Genomic DNA, 15584 nt, shown 5'->3' with positions numbered 1-15584 from the left:
CTTCCCTCAGTCCTAAGAGTGATTGTACACCTACTAGATCATCTGCACTTGTAACAATTGTTGAAGTTTGAAGTGGTGCAGTAATGTTCAATGTATGAGAAACATCATCGAAATAGTAGTTGAGAGTTTCAACGGATGACTGATGTTAAGCACATCCGTCGAGATATAATCACTTGTCAACGGATGAACAATATCCGTTGAAATAGTGGAAATGAAAGAGTTTGGAGTAGAGACTACTATATAATCTTTGATGATTGATTTGAGATTTTGCACAGATGTTTCAGTAGACTCAGAAAGAAATGGCAAGTGAGCCAACAAATCATCTAAAAGATGATGCTCACTTGCTTGGATTTTTGGCTTCTCCACGAGAGTTAAGATGGAGAATCAGGAGTTGATGTATGAATCATATCAACATCCAGAGAATGTGTGGGTGAGTTTAGTGTGTTAGGTGCTTCTATAGTTAAAGATTTTGTTTGTGACTCCACATTTATTGGAGCCACATCAACCTGACTTTGAGAAGGTGCATGTACTGAGTCTTTGACTGCAGTAGGCACGTGTGTGCACCCTATGTATCCCCGATGGTTTTGGATTTCTTCTTTCTAGCATAAGTTTGGGGTGAGCTTGTGTCCCTTACCCTTTTGGCCTGTGCTTTTGGCTGAGAGCTTTGTTCAATAGTTACATCCTTTTGGGAGGATGCAACTAGCAATGAGCTAATTTCCTTATTAAGCACTGCAGTTTGTTGGGAAATTATAGTGTGGCTAGGCTGGGATTCACTCACCTCTCTAACCTTATTCTTAGGGCTTCTTTGATGTTCACCCTGTCCCTCACCAGCCTTACCTCCCTTCACACTCCCCTCTTGGCTTTGTATGGATTTTACAACTAGCTTCTTTTGAGAGAAACTAGAGGGGGCTTTCTTTGATTTGGGTTTGGAAACCTTTGGTTTTGTGGCTTGGGTAGGCATCTGTTTGGTCACATTCACAGATGCCATTGCCACAGTTGATGGCAAAGAAGCAGGTGGTTGAGAAGTAGTAGTAGAGACAAAGACATTTACCTCACTTACCTGAGGCAATTCCATGATTGGCATGTAAACCAGAGGAACCTTACTGTGATGGTTTGCCCTGTTCAAGTCAGCAATAACCTTTCTTTCTTGAACCCAACAATCAAACTTGTTGGTTGAGTTCTTATTAATGAGATCTTCAGAAACAAAGTTAGCCAGTAACATAAAGAATCTAGCATAATATATGTTTTTAGATCTTTTCTAAATGTCTCCTAGCTTAAAACCTAATTCAAACAGAACATACTCACTAAAGTTATGATACTTATCACTAAGCAGCATATATAACATGTTTATAAGTGAATAAGTTACTGTATCAAAATTACTAATTTTCCTAGAAAATACTTTAATAAAAGAATCACAGAGAAAGCTCAACTCCTTTCTGAGGTCTTTTCTCCTGACATCACCTAGCTTGGTGGGGTCGAAAGCATAGCCCATAAAATTGAGCATGGAACTCACATTTGTGTCTGTGTGTGGGCTTAGTGTATTATTCTCAGGAAATTGAAAATAGGCACGAATTATATCACTATTTATGCAATAGTTTGTAGATTTGAGAGAAAAGGTAATGGTTTTATCGCTTGAGTTGTAAACAACAGTGGTCCATATCTCTTCAACCACTTCACAGTAGATAACGGGAGACTCTAGCATAGCATACTTCAGTTTGAAACTTCGAATGAAATCCATCACTTTGTTGTAATCATCAGAAGGAGCAATCTCCTTGTTTACTAATGCAACGAAGTTTTTCTTTTCATACATAAATCCAGATTGGGACATGATCTTGACTACTAGTGCCATTGCTGAGAATGAGAATAGTTTGCAGAGAGAAAAAGATTTTGCTTTGGAGAAGAAATAGTTAGGGAAATTGCTTGAGAAAGATAAAAGTAAAGAATGTAAATGAAATTAGCTTATATACTTTCTCAAAAGTAAACTGTTAAAAATTAAAAGTGAAAGAAAGTAACCAATTAAATTAGCCCAAAATAGTCATTTTTAAAAAATAAAGAAAACTATCAAAATTCTAACATTATCCGTTGAAATATACATACAGGTTGTAAGTAAATTCGACGAATGATGCTCAAAATTAACGGCTAAGATTGAGTACAATTCGACGGATGATGACAAAATTACCCTGAGTAATAATTAATACTTCTACGGATAATAAAATTTAACGGATGTTCATTAAATTCAATGGATAATGAACATCAGTCGAGATATAAATTCCGACTTAGCCAAAATTTACATTACTGACAAGAAATATCAAATATTATTCTGGCTGCAATTCAATTTGCTTAGACATCAAAATAGATTAAGAGTAATTAAGCATACCTAACTCACTTACCAACCTAGTGAAGGTGGATTCATCAAGTAGTTTGGTAAAGATGTCTGCAAGTTGTTTTTCACTTGGAACAAAATGAAGTTCCACAGTACCATTCATAACATGTTCTCTAATTAAGTGGTACTTGATGTCAATGTGCTTGGTTCTTGAATGTTGTACTGGATTTTCAGTGATGGCAATAACACTTGTGTTATCACAGAAAATAGGAATCTTATTCACCTGAAGACCATAGTCTAACAGTTGATTTTTCATCCATAAAATTTGTGCACAGCAACTACCAGCAGCAATATATTCAGCTTCAGCTGTACAAGTAGAAACTTAATTTTGCTTTTTACTGAACCAGGATACTAGCTTGTTTCCTAGAAATTGACAGGTTCCTATTGTACTTTTTCTATCAATTCTACAACCTACATCTGAATAACCAGTTAGATCAAAACCAGAATCTCTAGGATACCAAATGCCAAGTTTTGGTGTTCCTTTGAGATATCTGAAAATTCTCTTTATAGCTATTAAATGGGATAGTCTAGGATCACCCTGAAATCTAGCACATAGACAAGTAACAAACATTATATCTGGCCTACTAGCTTTTAAATATAAAAGTGAGCCAACCATGCCTCTATAGCTTGAAATATCCACAGACTTTTCAGTTGTGTTTAATTCAAGTTTATTTGCAGTGACCATGGGAGTTTTTGCAGATGTGCAATCCATTAGATCAAAATTCTTCAAAAGACCATAAATATATTTGATTTGACTAATGAATATTCCATCACTAACTTGCTTAACTTGTATACCAAGAAAATAAGTTAGTTCTCCCATGATGCTCATTTCATATTTACTTTGCATCAATTTGGAAAATTTTTTACAAAATTTTTCATCTATAGAGCCAAATATAATATCATCTACATAAATTTGAATAAGTATAGTGGAGCCATTAACATTTCTAAATAATAAGGTCCTGTCAACAGTACCTCTAGTGAAGTGATTTTCTAAGAGAAACTTTGACAAAGTATCATACCAGGCTCTAGGTGCTTGCTTCAATCCATAAAGTGCTTTCAAAAGATAGTAAACATATTCTGGAAAATTTGGGTCTTCAAAACTAGGAGGCTGACTGACATAGACTTCTTCCTCCAAATCTTCATTTAGAAAGACACTTTTAACATCCATTTGATAGACTTTGAAATTGGAATGGGCTGCATAGGCTAAGTAGATTCTGATGGCTTCAAGTCTTGCAACAGGAGCAAAGGTTTCATCAAAATCAATTCCTTCTTGTTGACAGTAGCCCTTAGAAACCAATCTAGCTTTTTTCCTGACTACTATGCCATTTTCATCCATCTTGTTTCTGAATACCCACTTTGTGTCAATAGGATTCTTTCCTTTAGGCTTGGGTACCATCTTTCATACTTTATTCCTTTCAAATTGGTTTAGCTCCTCCTGCATAGGTAAAACCCAATCAGGATCCAACAGAGCTTCCTCTACCTTTTTAGGCTCTTCCTGATATAGAAAGCTGCTATATAGACATTCCTCTTGAGTTACTTTTCTTGTTTGCACTTTTGAAGAGGCATCACCAATGATCAGTTCAAATGGGTGATCTCTAGTCCATTTTCTTTGTTGAGGTAGATTAGCTCTAGATGAAGAGGCCTCATTGTTGTCTTGATGTGTGACAGAGTTTTGATTAGAAGAAACTCCCCCTGAGTTTTTGGGTCCTTGACTTATAGTTGAGGTCCTTTCTAATTGTGATCTGTATTGGCCCCCAATTTCTATTGACGATTCAACGGATGTTGAGTTTTGCCTTTCGATGAATGATGCAGATTGTCTTCTAACGGATAGTGCACTTGGTCTCTCGATGGATGTTGAATTATGTGCTTCATTAGTTATGGATTTTTCTGCATTTTCCTTAGACATTGGTTCTTGATCACTTTCATCATCACTGTCTTCACAAACCATCTCAACATTGTCAAATTTGAGGCTTTCATGGAAATTTCCATCTTGCAGTCCTTCAATCTTTTTATCATCAAACACAACATGTACAGATTCCATAAAAATGCTGGTTCTGAGATTGTAGAATCTATATGCTTTTCCTACTTCATATCCAACAAAAATGCCTTCATATACTTTTGCATCAAACTTCCCATGCTGATCAGTTTGATTTCTTAAGATATAACATTTACAGCCAAAGATATGAAGAAAGTTTAGTTTTGGCTTCCTATTCTTGAACAATTGGTAGAGAGTCATGCACTTTGCTTGATTAACTAAAGAAATATTCTGAGTGTAGCATGCAGTATTTACAGCTTTAGCCCAAAAATATGTTGGTAACTTTGATTCTTCTAGCATTGTCCTTACAACTTCAATAAGAGATCTATTTTTCCTTTCCACCACACCATTTTATTGTGGGGTTCTTGCTGCTGAGAATTCATGCATGATCCCTTTCTCTTCACAAAATGATCTCATCACATAACTCTTAAACTCAGTTCCATTATCACTCCTGATTCTTCTTACTTTGAAATCATGATGATTGTTGACTTGTCTTATATGACTGATGATGATTTCACTAGCTTCATCTTTGGACTTGAGAAAATATGTCCAAGAGAACTTTGAGAAATCATCCATAATTACTAGAAAATACCTTTTCTTTGAGATTAACAATATGTTTACCGGTCCAAATAAGTCCATGTGCAATAATTGTAGGGGTTCTTCAATTGTTGAATCAAGCTTCTTTCTGAATGATGCCTTGAATTGTAATCCTTTCTGACATGCATCACACAATCCATCCTTTGAGAATTCCACTTAAGGAATACCTCTTACCAAATCTTTCCTGACTAGCTCATTCATAGTCTTGAAGTTAAGGTGGGACAGCTTCTTGTGCCATAGCCAACTTTCATCTTGACTTGCCTTGCTAAATAGACAAGTGATAGATTCTGTATTTGATGAGTTGAAATCAGCTAAGTACACATTTCCTTTTCTCACTCCAGTTAGAACCACTTTGTTGCTTCTCTTATTGGTCACAACACATGATTTATAATTTAAAGTTACTGAGTTGCCCTTGTCACAAAGCCGGTTGATACTCAACAAATTATGCTTGAGTCCATCCACTAGGGCAACCTCTTCAATAATGACATTATCCATTGAAATCAAGCTATATCCCACAATATAACCCTTGCTGTCATCTCCAAAAGTGACATTTGGGCCAGCTCTTTCCTTGAACTCAGTGAACAGGGTAAAATCTCCAGTCATGTGCCTTGAGCACCCACTATACAAATACCAAAGATTCTTTCTGCTTCCCTGCACAAAAAAAAATCTAATCAAGTTGATTTTGGTACCCAAGTTTCCTTGGGTCCTGTCTTGTTAGCCTTTTTCTTTGGTTTCTTAGGCTTGTCTTCATTTGACTTAGGCATTTGAGATTCATCCTTAGCCAATTGAATAGAACCCTTAAATCCATTCATCATTGCAGAATTATCATGCACAGGCTGATTAACATGGAAAGTCATATTTTGTGCAAACATGTTATTCCAGTAAGGCATGCTAAATGGCATTTGTGGCATACTAAATGCAGCATAGTAAGGATTTTGTGCAAATGGCATAATAGCAAACAATGCATTCAAATTACGTGCAGACATAACATTCATAGGCATTGTAGGCATGCTGGGAAATGAAGGAGGTGCAGAAATGGGAGCAGGCATAACAAGTTTTCAATTAACAGATAAATGATTAATACTACCACACTTAACACAGGTTTTTTTGGTACATATTTATTAGGTATGTAGTTGTTGTATTTGTTAATTCCTACTTTCCCATTCCTATTGTTTTCTTTTTAGACTCTGTTCTCACTTCAATTTTCTCCAATCTGTCATTTAATTGCTTAATGGACTTATGCCCTACATTGACTCTCTTGTTCTGTTTCACTTAACTTGTTTCTCCTGGAACAAAGTTCTTAGAAACTGATCCATATTTTTCATTTATTTATTTAGCTTAGCTTTGCTGACTGGTTTACTTTCACTCAACGGATGTGGCTCATTGTCTTTCGATGGATAATCCTTTTAATTATTCGATGGATAATGTTCATCATTCGTCGAATCCACATCCGTTGAAAGTCCTTCAACCAAATTGGAATCAAGCTTCTCCTTGCTCTTTTTCCAGGCTGCATCACATAAAGATTCTATACCTTGAACTTTAGTAATTTGAGCATGGAAATCTCTAGATGATTTCCATGCCTTAATTACTTCCTGTTCTCGTTCAAGCTTCTTTCTTAAAATCTACTCTTTCTTTAAGGATTCAGTTAGTTCATCTTTAGCAATCCTGTATTCTATCTTTAATTTCTCAAACTCAACAAACTGAGTTTCTAACACATTGTTTCTTTCACTTAAAAACAAATTATTCTCTTTAAGTTTGGTGTTTTCTTTAGTGAGAGACTTGAGTGTAACACACAGATGGTATAATTCAGTAGACATATCATTGATAGCATCATTACACTTAGCTTTAGATAAATATGCTAGATTAGTGGTGATTACCTGATTGCTGGATGAACTGACTTCTATTTCATCTGATTTGGCCATAAGTGCTAGATTGACATAACTTGTATCTTCATCCTCTTCTAATCCATCTGTAGCCCAGTCATTTTCTTGAGTGATGAAAGCCCTTTCCTTTTGTTTGAGCAACTCAAAATATTTCTGTTTATAATCAATAGGCTCAAACTTCTTTTTACCAGAATCAGACTTTCTGCCTTCATTAGCAAAATGACCTGCCAAGCCACACTTGAAACATTTGAATTTGGACTTATCAACCATGTTTCTATTTGGCTTGGATGCTCCAAAATTCTTCTTGAATTTGAGCTTGGCTAATCTCCTGGATAGAAAAGCAAGATGCTCATCTATGTCATCCATGTCATCTTGACTAAGATTGTCTTCATGTTCATCTACTAGCCCTTTTCCCTCGCCTTCACAAACTCTATGGTTTGGTGCAAATTCAACAACTTCAACCTTTGTCTCCTTCTCCTTTTCTTGCTCAGCAACCAATACAATGGATCCTCCCTTCTTTCTTCCTTTCTCCATCTTCTCATCTTGCTCTATTTCAAGCTCATAAGTCTTTAGAATCCCATACAGTCTATCCAAGGTGAATTCCTTATAATCTTGATAATTTTTCAATGAGACTGTCATAGGCTTCCATTCTTTTGGCAGAGATCTAAGGAATTTGAGGTTTGAATCTTTTGTTTGATAGATCCTTCCATGCAATTTTAGAGTATTCAGTAATTTTTGAAATCTACTGAAAATGTCAGTGAGTGACTCACTTTCTTCACTGTGAAAATGCTCATATTGCTGAATCAAGAGTTGCATTTTATTTTTCTTTACCAACTCAGTTCCATCATATATAACTTGAATTATGTTCGAGACATCCTTAGCAGTTTTGCAGTTTATGATGTTGTCAAACATGTCACCATCAACACCATTAAACAAAATGTTAATGGCCTTTTTATCCTTATGAACTTGTTCAATATCAGGATCAAACCATTCTACTCTAGGCTTTAGGATAGATGGTTCATTTCCTGTAGCAGCTCTCATAGGGACATGTGGACCTTTCTCAATGTAGTCCACATATGCTTCATTTTGGGATAGGAGATGCAGGTGCATCTTTACCTTTCAATGGTGATAGTTGTCTTTGTCCAGAAATGGAATCTTTACTCTAACATCTTTTTTACTCATTTTGTTAGTTGTTGTGATCTTTAAACTCTTAATTCTTCAAGAGCTTGCTCTGATACCAATTGTTATTGCCAAAAAATCTAAACACGAATTGCAGAAGGGGGGTTGAATGTAATTCTGGCTTCTTTTTAATTTTAAGAACAGTTCTACTATAAATATATAACTGTGTTTGATTTAGAAATTGTGCGGAATGAAAGTAGTAAAGAAATCAAATCACGAAGTAATCAAATACAAGTATTTAAAAACTTTATGGTGGATTGAACTTTTCCACCAGAGATATATATTAAGTTGAGAACTCTGTGTAACAAAATTGTTCACAGCTGCTTACAAGTTGAAATACAAGAACTGAGAAATTCTTTACATATTTTGCCTTATCTATTTCTCAGGTAATTGCTTACTTTCTTGGATACAATTCAACTTGCTACCCTTGGTTTATATATCACCAAGTTACATGATCAAAGGACAAGATAATAAGACAAACTGTACCTAGTCTAACTTTATGCTGCTACACTTCTCTTTCCAGTATCTTTGAATATAATCTGTTTAGTATGGAAATGGAAATGCTTCTTTGTTCTCTAAATCCTTCAAACAGGCTGCCACATTCCATTTGCATACAACCAATGCTGTGACTGTCAATTCACTATCAACTGCTCTTTTGAATTTGAATATACGTTGGAACTTAGATTGATCATCCATTGGAAATCTGTTTGATCATCCGTTGAAACTCTGGTTGATCATCCGTCAATACTTATGTTGATCATCCATTGAAGCTTTGTGAATCATCCGTTGAGATTATCTTTTTGGAAGTTAACTCTATTTCATTCATACAAGATTACAAGGCATCTAATATTCATAATTCACCATCCTATCTTGCATATTAATCTAGTAGTCAACATGACTTAAACATTCTACAACACCTAGTTCACTAAGACATTTAAGTATGCAGATATGTGCTACTAATCTTATTGTACATAAGCTACTCTTTCAACGGATGTTGAAATGATCATCCGTTGAAAGCTACAAATTCACTTAAATAAAATCTACTTAGTGTTTTGTTCAAGTTATCATCAAGTACACAACATATTCCTAACACCGGTTAATGGGACTAACGGATAAATCTTACTAATACGTATTCATACCTATTCTTTAATTAATAACCTTAACTATTTTTTAATCATATTCATGTACGTACTCATATATATTGATATAATTAAAGTGCTAGCAAGGAGGAAATGATATAGCTATGCAGAACAAGAATATACCATACTCTTTCTTTAATCATGCAATTCATTTTAGTCAAATAGATATCTATAAATTTGGTTTCATATTTTAGATTACCATCAACATATGTGCTCGCAAGAGAGAAGAGTATTTAGCTGATTAGGAGTGTTATAAATTTCAAACTGAGCACTTTTTGGCTATTTTGTTCTTACAGGTTGACGATGCACCGGGATTTGTTGGAACTATTCATGCATGCAAATTTATAGATGGGATTTTATTCTAAGAGTTGCCCAAACCCTGATACTACTGTGCAAGATTATGTCAATAAGCACATAGCATATCACATTGCATATTCTCAGCTGCTCCTAAAAGCCTTAATAAGATAGCACTTTCATTATTGTTTTTTTGGTAGCACAACTTATTAAATTTTTTGCTGGAATAAATTTCTGACCTCCATTCATGAATAGCAGAGTTTGTGCTATTTCATTTAAGAAAATCACTTTGCAGGTTGTGAAGTAATATACTGTGCAATTATCGAATTGAGTTTTTTAAGTATTTTATGTTGTTACGAAATTTAAAGTGAATTTCATTAAAAAAATCGATCAACAACCGTTTCATAAACATAAAATTAGACCACTTCAACATATTTGTTTTGGAACGAACAATCAAAATTGTGGGGACTGTATTTTAATCTTCATTTTAGAAAAACATAATAGTTGTAGTTTATAAAGAAAATAGTAAATAATATTGGAAATAATTAAATATTGTATATAACAAAAATCCCGTGTGTGAAGCACATGCTATATTACTATTTCTTTGTAATTAGTGAACCAAACAATATTTTGGACACTTGTTTATAATTGACTATTTTAATCCTATCAATACCATTAAGTAAATGTATGTCTACAACTTTATGAATTAAAGTATACATAATAAATCTAGGAAATAAAATTTTCTTACCTCTAGTGGCCAAAGGCATTGTGAGCCTTGTGCTGAGTTCTTCCAGGATCAATAGCCCCACATTAATGTGCCTGTTGTGAGTCATGGAGAACATCGGATTTTGGACCATACTGGATATATTATTATACCCAGTGTTCCTGCAGGTAAAGGTTCTCACTATTGAGTCAAACAAGAATGACCATTCCCTCCTTAGATGCTTCTCGTTGAAGCTGGCATGGTTGATCTTCTTACTGTAATTTATGAAATCCATAAATTCATCTAACTCCTTTTGAGTTGGTACCTCCATCATGCTGTTAGTAGGGATTCCTAGTGCCTTGTTGATATCATTCTCATCAAATTTTACTTGTTGGCATTGGATTGAACAGTTTACCACCAAAGACACAGCTTGATTCTCATGCACAACAGTCTTAACAACAACTGAATTCCAGAAGTCATTGAGAACATCCTAGTACAGGATAGGATTAGCATTTAAGGCACCTGCAAAGTAAGTCTCATATAAAAACTTGAGAAAGCTCTTGAAACTGTCAGAAGCTTGGTTAGCATCAGTAAAGGCTAAGTAGTTGGTACCGTCCTTTGGGATAACAACTCTAACAGTGTTTGAAGCCATTTTAAGTGTTTGAATTTGAGTGGGTAAGAAATTTGAGAGAGAAAGAACTCGAAATGAGAGAGAATGGTTATGGGTTGTAAAAACTAGGTCAATTGAGATCTCGAAAGCGTAAAGAGGGGTTATGTCGAGATGTCTGGGTATTTATATAAAAAGATAAGTGACTTGTCGAGAAGAAGAAATAAATTGTTGGAATTTTCTTATCAAGAAGTCACGTGAATAAATACATACATATCGAAATGTCATTGTCTTTACTCTTATCGGGAACTAGATAGTGACTTATCGAGATGTCAAATAAAAAACCAGTTTGTCCTGAATGGACTGAATTTTTCCAATTTTTATTTTAATAGATCAAAATAAAATTAAAATAATTTTATATCAAAAGTATTTTATGAAAATAAATAAATTAAATTATTTCAGTTCTGAGTTATCAAGAAGTCTAAAATGTATACTTTTAGAGAACTCTATGAATAAACATATGTCGAGATCTCTACAAGACTTATCGAGAAGTCATAATGAGGCTTGTCGAGAAGTCCTTCAAGAAGTCAGGAAAAAGACTTATCAAGAACTCTATTGAGAAGTCTCAAAATTACTTGTCGAGAAGTCATTTAGACTTATCGAGAACTCGGTTCTCTATATACTTTTGTTCTTTTCAACTCTTTCTTATATTAATTTCACATATTAAAAATGTAAATTAACCGTTAGATAGTTTTTCTTAGAATTTAAAAATTTCCAAGTTGAATTTTAAATTCAGAAAAATAAATATATAGAGAATTATGAAATATTTAGAAATCATATTCCAGTTAATTTCCAATTAAATCAAATTAATTTTGATTTATCAAAAATTAATTTGCTGCAATAAATTAGCCGAGTTCTTGCCTTTAGTATGAAGAATTTAACATTTCAATTTCACTAACAAGTCTAATGAAAGTTGCTTCATCCAAAGGTTTAGTGAAAATGTCAACTAATTGTTTTTCTGTTGGAACAAGAATGAGCTCAATAATACCATTTGTAGCTTGTTCTATAATAAAATGGTACCTTACATCCTCAATAATAGCATTTGTAGCATGTTCTATAATAAATGGTAGCTTACATCAATGTGCTTAGTTCTAAAATGATTAACTGTATTAGCAACAATAGATATGGCACTAGTATTGTCACACATAATTGGATTTTTGTGTAACACTAGGCCATAGTCCATTAGTTGATTTCTAATCCAAAGAACTTGATCACAACAACTTCATGCAGCTATATATTCAGCCTCAACTATAGAAGTTGACACAGATTGCTACTTCCTACTGTACGAAGATAGAAGTCTTTGTCCAAGAAATTGTCTGCTTACACTAGTACTTTTCCTATCAACCCTACAAAATTTGCATCTGTGTATCCAACAGCTTCAAATCATGTTCCCTTAGGATACCATAGTCCCAAGTTTGGTGTTCCCATTAAGTATCTGAAACTCCTCTTCACAACTATCAAATGTGATTTCTTAGGTTTAGCTTGATATCTAGCATACATACATGTTGCAAACATGATGTCTGGTCTGCTAGCAGTTAAGTACAGCAAAGATCCAATCATTCCTCTATAACCTGAAATATCTATACTTTTTTCTTTCTTATCTTCATCCAACTTTGTAACTGTAGACATAGGTGTTGATGTAGGTGAACAATCAACTATTCCAAATTTTAAATAAATCTTTAACATACTTGGTTTGGCTGATGAAGATTCCATCACTTTTTTGGCTGAATTGAAGTCCAAGAAAGTAGCTTAATTATCCCATTATCCTCATCTCATATTCACTCTGCATGAGTCTTGAAAATCTCTGGCATAATTTTTCATTTGTAGAACCAAAAATGATATCATCCACATAGATTTGAACTAGGATCATATCACCACAATATTGCTTGTAGAATAACGTCTTGTCAATTGTTCCTCTAGTAAATCCATGTTTGAGCAGAAATGTTGACAGTGTATTATACCAAGCTCTAGGTGCTTGCTTCAAACTAAAAAGAGCTTTTAGCAGTTGATAAACAAAATCTAGAAATTATGGATCTTCAAATCCAGGCGACAGTTACACATAAACCTCTTCTTTTAACTCACCATTAATGAATGTACTTTTTACATCTATTTGATAAACTTTAAAATTTGAGTGTGTAGCAAATGCAAGAAAGAGCCTTATTGCTACAAGTCTTTCAACTGGAGCAAAAGTTTCATCATAATCAATTCCTTCTTCCTGTGAGTTGCCTTTTGCAACTAACCTTTCTTTTTTCCGTGTTCCAATTCCATTTTCATCCATTTTGTTCCTGTACACCCACATTGTTCCAATTATGCTTTTGTTCTTTGGGGCAGGAACCAACTTCCAAACTTTGTTTCTCTCGAATTGATTTAGCTCTTCTTGCATGGCAGATATCCAATCAGGATCAAGTAGAGCTTTCTCAATTTTCTCAGGCTCAATTTATGAAAGAAAGCATGCATGTAGACATTTATTTAAAGTTACACTTCAAGTCCTCATTCCAGCATTTGGATCACCAATAATTACATCTCTTAGTTAGCCAGAGAACTGATCTTCATAGACAATGCCTTTAGTTGAGTAGTGATAGCCGTAGCTGTATCCACTTCAAGAACTCCTGCTACCTTGCCCCGTGGAAATCTCTGGGTTGGATATTGATATTCATTAGCAGCCATCAGTTCAATTAGATCATAAGCTTCGTCATAGCACTTTACCTATAATTGATAAGTGGCATTTTATACCACTTAGAACGTCTTAAAATAGCTTAAATTGGTGCCTTGAAATCAAGTATTTTGTGTATTTGATGCATTTTTCTAGTGTTTATGCATTTTCCAGTAGGGTCCTGAGTGCCCGCTCAGCTATGCTGAGCGGCCGCGCAGAAGGCTGAGCGCCCGCTCAGCTATGCTGAGCGGCCGCGCAGGGTCGGGAAATTAAATAATTATTTTAAGACTTCTACTTCTGTTTGGCTTCCAACTTCTATGTAATCTGAGTTTTATGGGACTATTATATAAGTAGATTTGGAGACGTTTTCACAAGGTTGGATCGTGGTATTAAGCAAGGAGCGAAGGAGATAAGGAAGAAGACCGTTTTAGCACACAGCAACGAAGAGGAATCATATTTTCTTGGGATTCTTTATTTTGTTGTAACGTTGGATGCTAGTTTTCTTACTTTGAACCTAATTACTCTTGTGACGTACTCTGGTTTAATATAATTAGTTTAGTTATTATTCTTTTGTGTTTGTTTATCATGTTTTCATATGAACCCATGATGACGATAAGTGCTATTATGGGCTAATCGTGATCATGGGGTCGTAACGGATTTACTATGGAATTCTTTAGTTAATTGTTTAATACCTTAGTGTGTGATGATTGTATGATATCTAGTATTGGTTGTGCGTATTCGTCTTATGTGCGTCACGAACATATAAGATAGGGTGTTAGTCTCTTGTGAAGCGACGGTGGATCATGAGATTTAGAACTTGCCATGCTAGCATAGGTTCATGTATGATGTGCATGATTAGTGGGTAACTCTAACAGTTTTATTCGCCCTGTGTAATCAAAAGGAATAACTTGTGCTTAAATCGTTATGTTGTCAATTTCTGTAGACATATAGGAACTCAACATAATTGATGACTATTCAACTTCTATCTTAATTGTGGATGCTTGGTAGAATGGTATTAGTACAATGAAAGTTGGCTTTTATCAGTTTCGTGTTATTCGATTAATATCATCATTGTTGTATGCTAAGGGTAATAACAATAACTATTGAAGGAAGTAGTAATGAAGTTATGATCTCATGAGTGTTTTAATATTGTTAATTCGAAGTGTTAATTAAGTGATTAATTAAGTAGTTAATTGTAGTTAATATTTAGTCAACAATTCTAAGTGTTAGTGTCTTAACATTGAGAAGTAATCATAAATTGGTGAGTGAGTTTAATTAAACAATAATTAGTCTGAGTCTCTGTGGGAACCAACTAGAAAGTATTCTATATTACTTGGGAACGCGTATACTTGCGTGTATTATTAGCGTGTGTTTTCGCCCTAACAAGTTTTTGGCGCCGCTGCCGGGGACTCGGCGTATTTGTTTAGTTTATGTACTTACCATCATTGGTCGTTAGGACTCAGTGATTAGGACGTATTTGTTACTTATTATTTCTGGTCGTGTTTCAGGTACTTTAGCGAGCGTTTATGCAAACTCATTCTCGTACTCGCAAGAGGACTTTAGATACAGCTGAGGAGACAGACGAAGTTCTTGATATTCCGGATAAGATAGATTTTGAAGATTCGGATTCAGGAACTGAGCAGAAAGAACCAGTAATCATGGGTGATCGTATTGTTCAGGCTGATCCAGCTCTTATGGACTTTTCTCGGCCTAAAATTGATGATATTCAGTCAAGCATTCTTCATCCGGCTATTCAAGCTAACACCTTTGAAATCAAGCCGGGCACTATTCAGATGGTGCAGAATTCTGTTTCTTTTGGAGGAGCTGCGACTGAAGATCCCAACATGCACATAAGGAATTTTGTTGAGATCTGCAGCACTTTCAAGTATAATGGGGTGACTGATGAGGCTATCAAGCTGAGGCTTTTCCCATTCTCACTGAGGGACAAAGCTAAGGATTGGTTACATTCTGAACCAGCTGGGTCCATCACTACTTGGCAAGATCTTGTACAAAAGTTTCTGGTGAAGTTTTATCCGATGGCAAAGACTGCT

The sequence above is a fragment of the Apium graveolens genome, chromosome 3 (assembly GCF_009905375.1).
Source record: "Apium graveolens cultivar Ventura chromosome 3, ASM990537v1, whole genome shotgun sequence".
NCBI classification, from domain to species: domain Eukaryota; kingdom Viridiplantae; phylum Streptophyta; class Magnoliopsida; order Apiales; family Apiaceae; genus Apium; species Apium graveolens.
The sequence above is the reverse complement of the archived record's forward strand: the minus strand, read 5'-3'. Positions refer to the sequence as shown.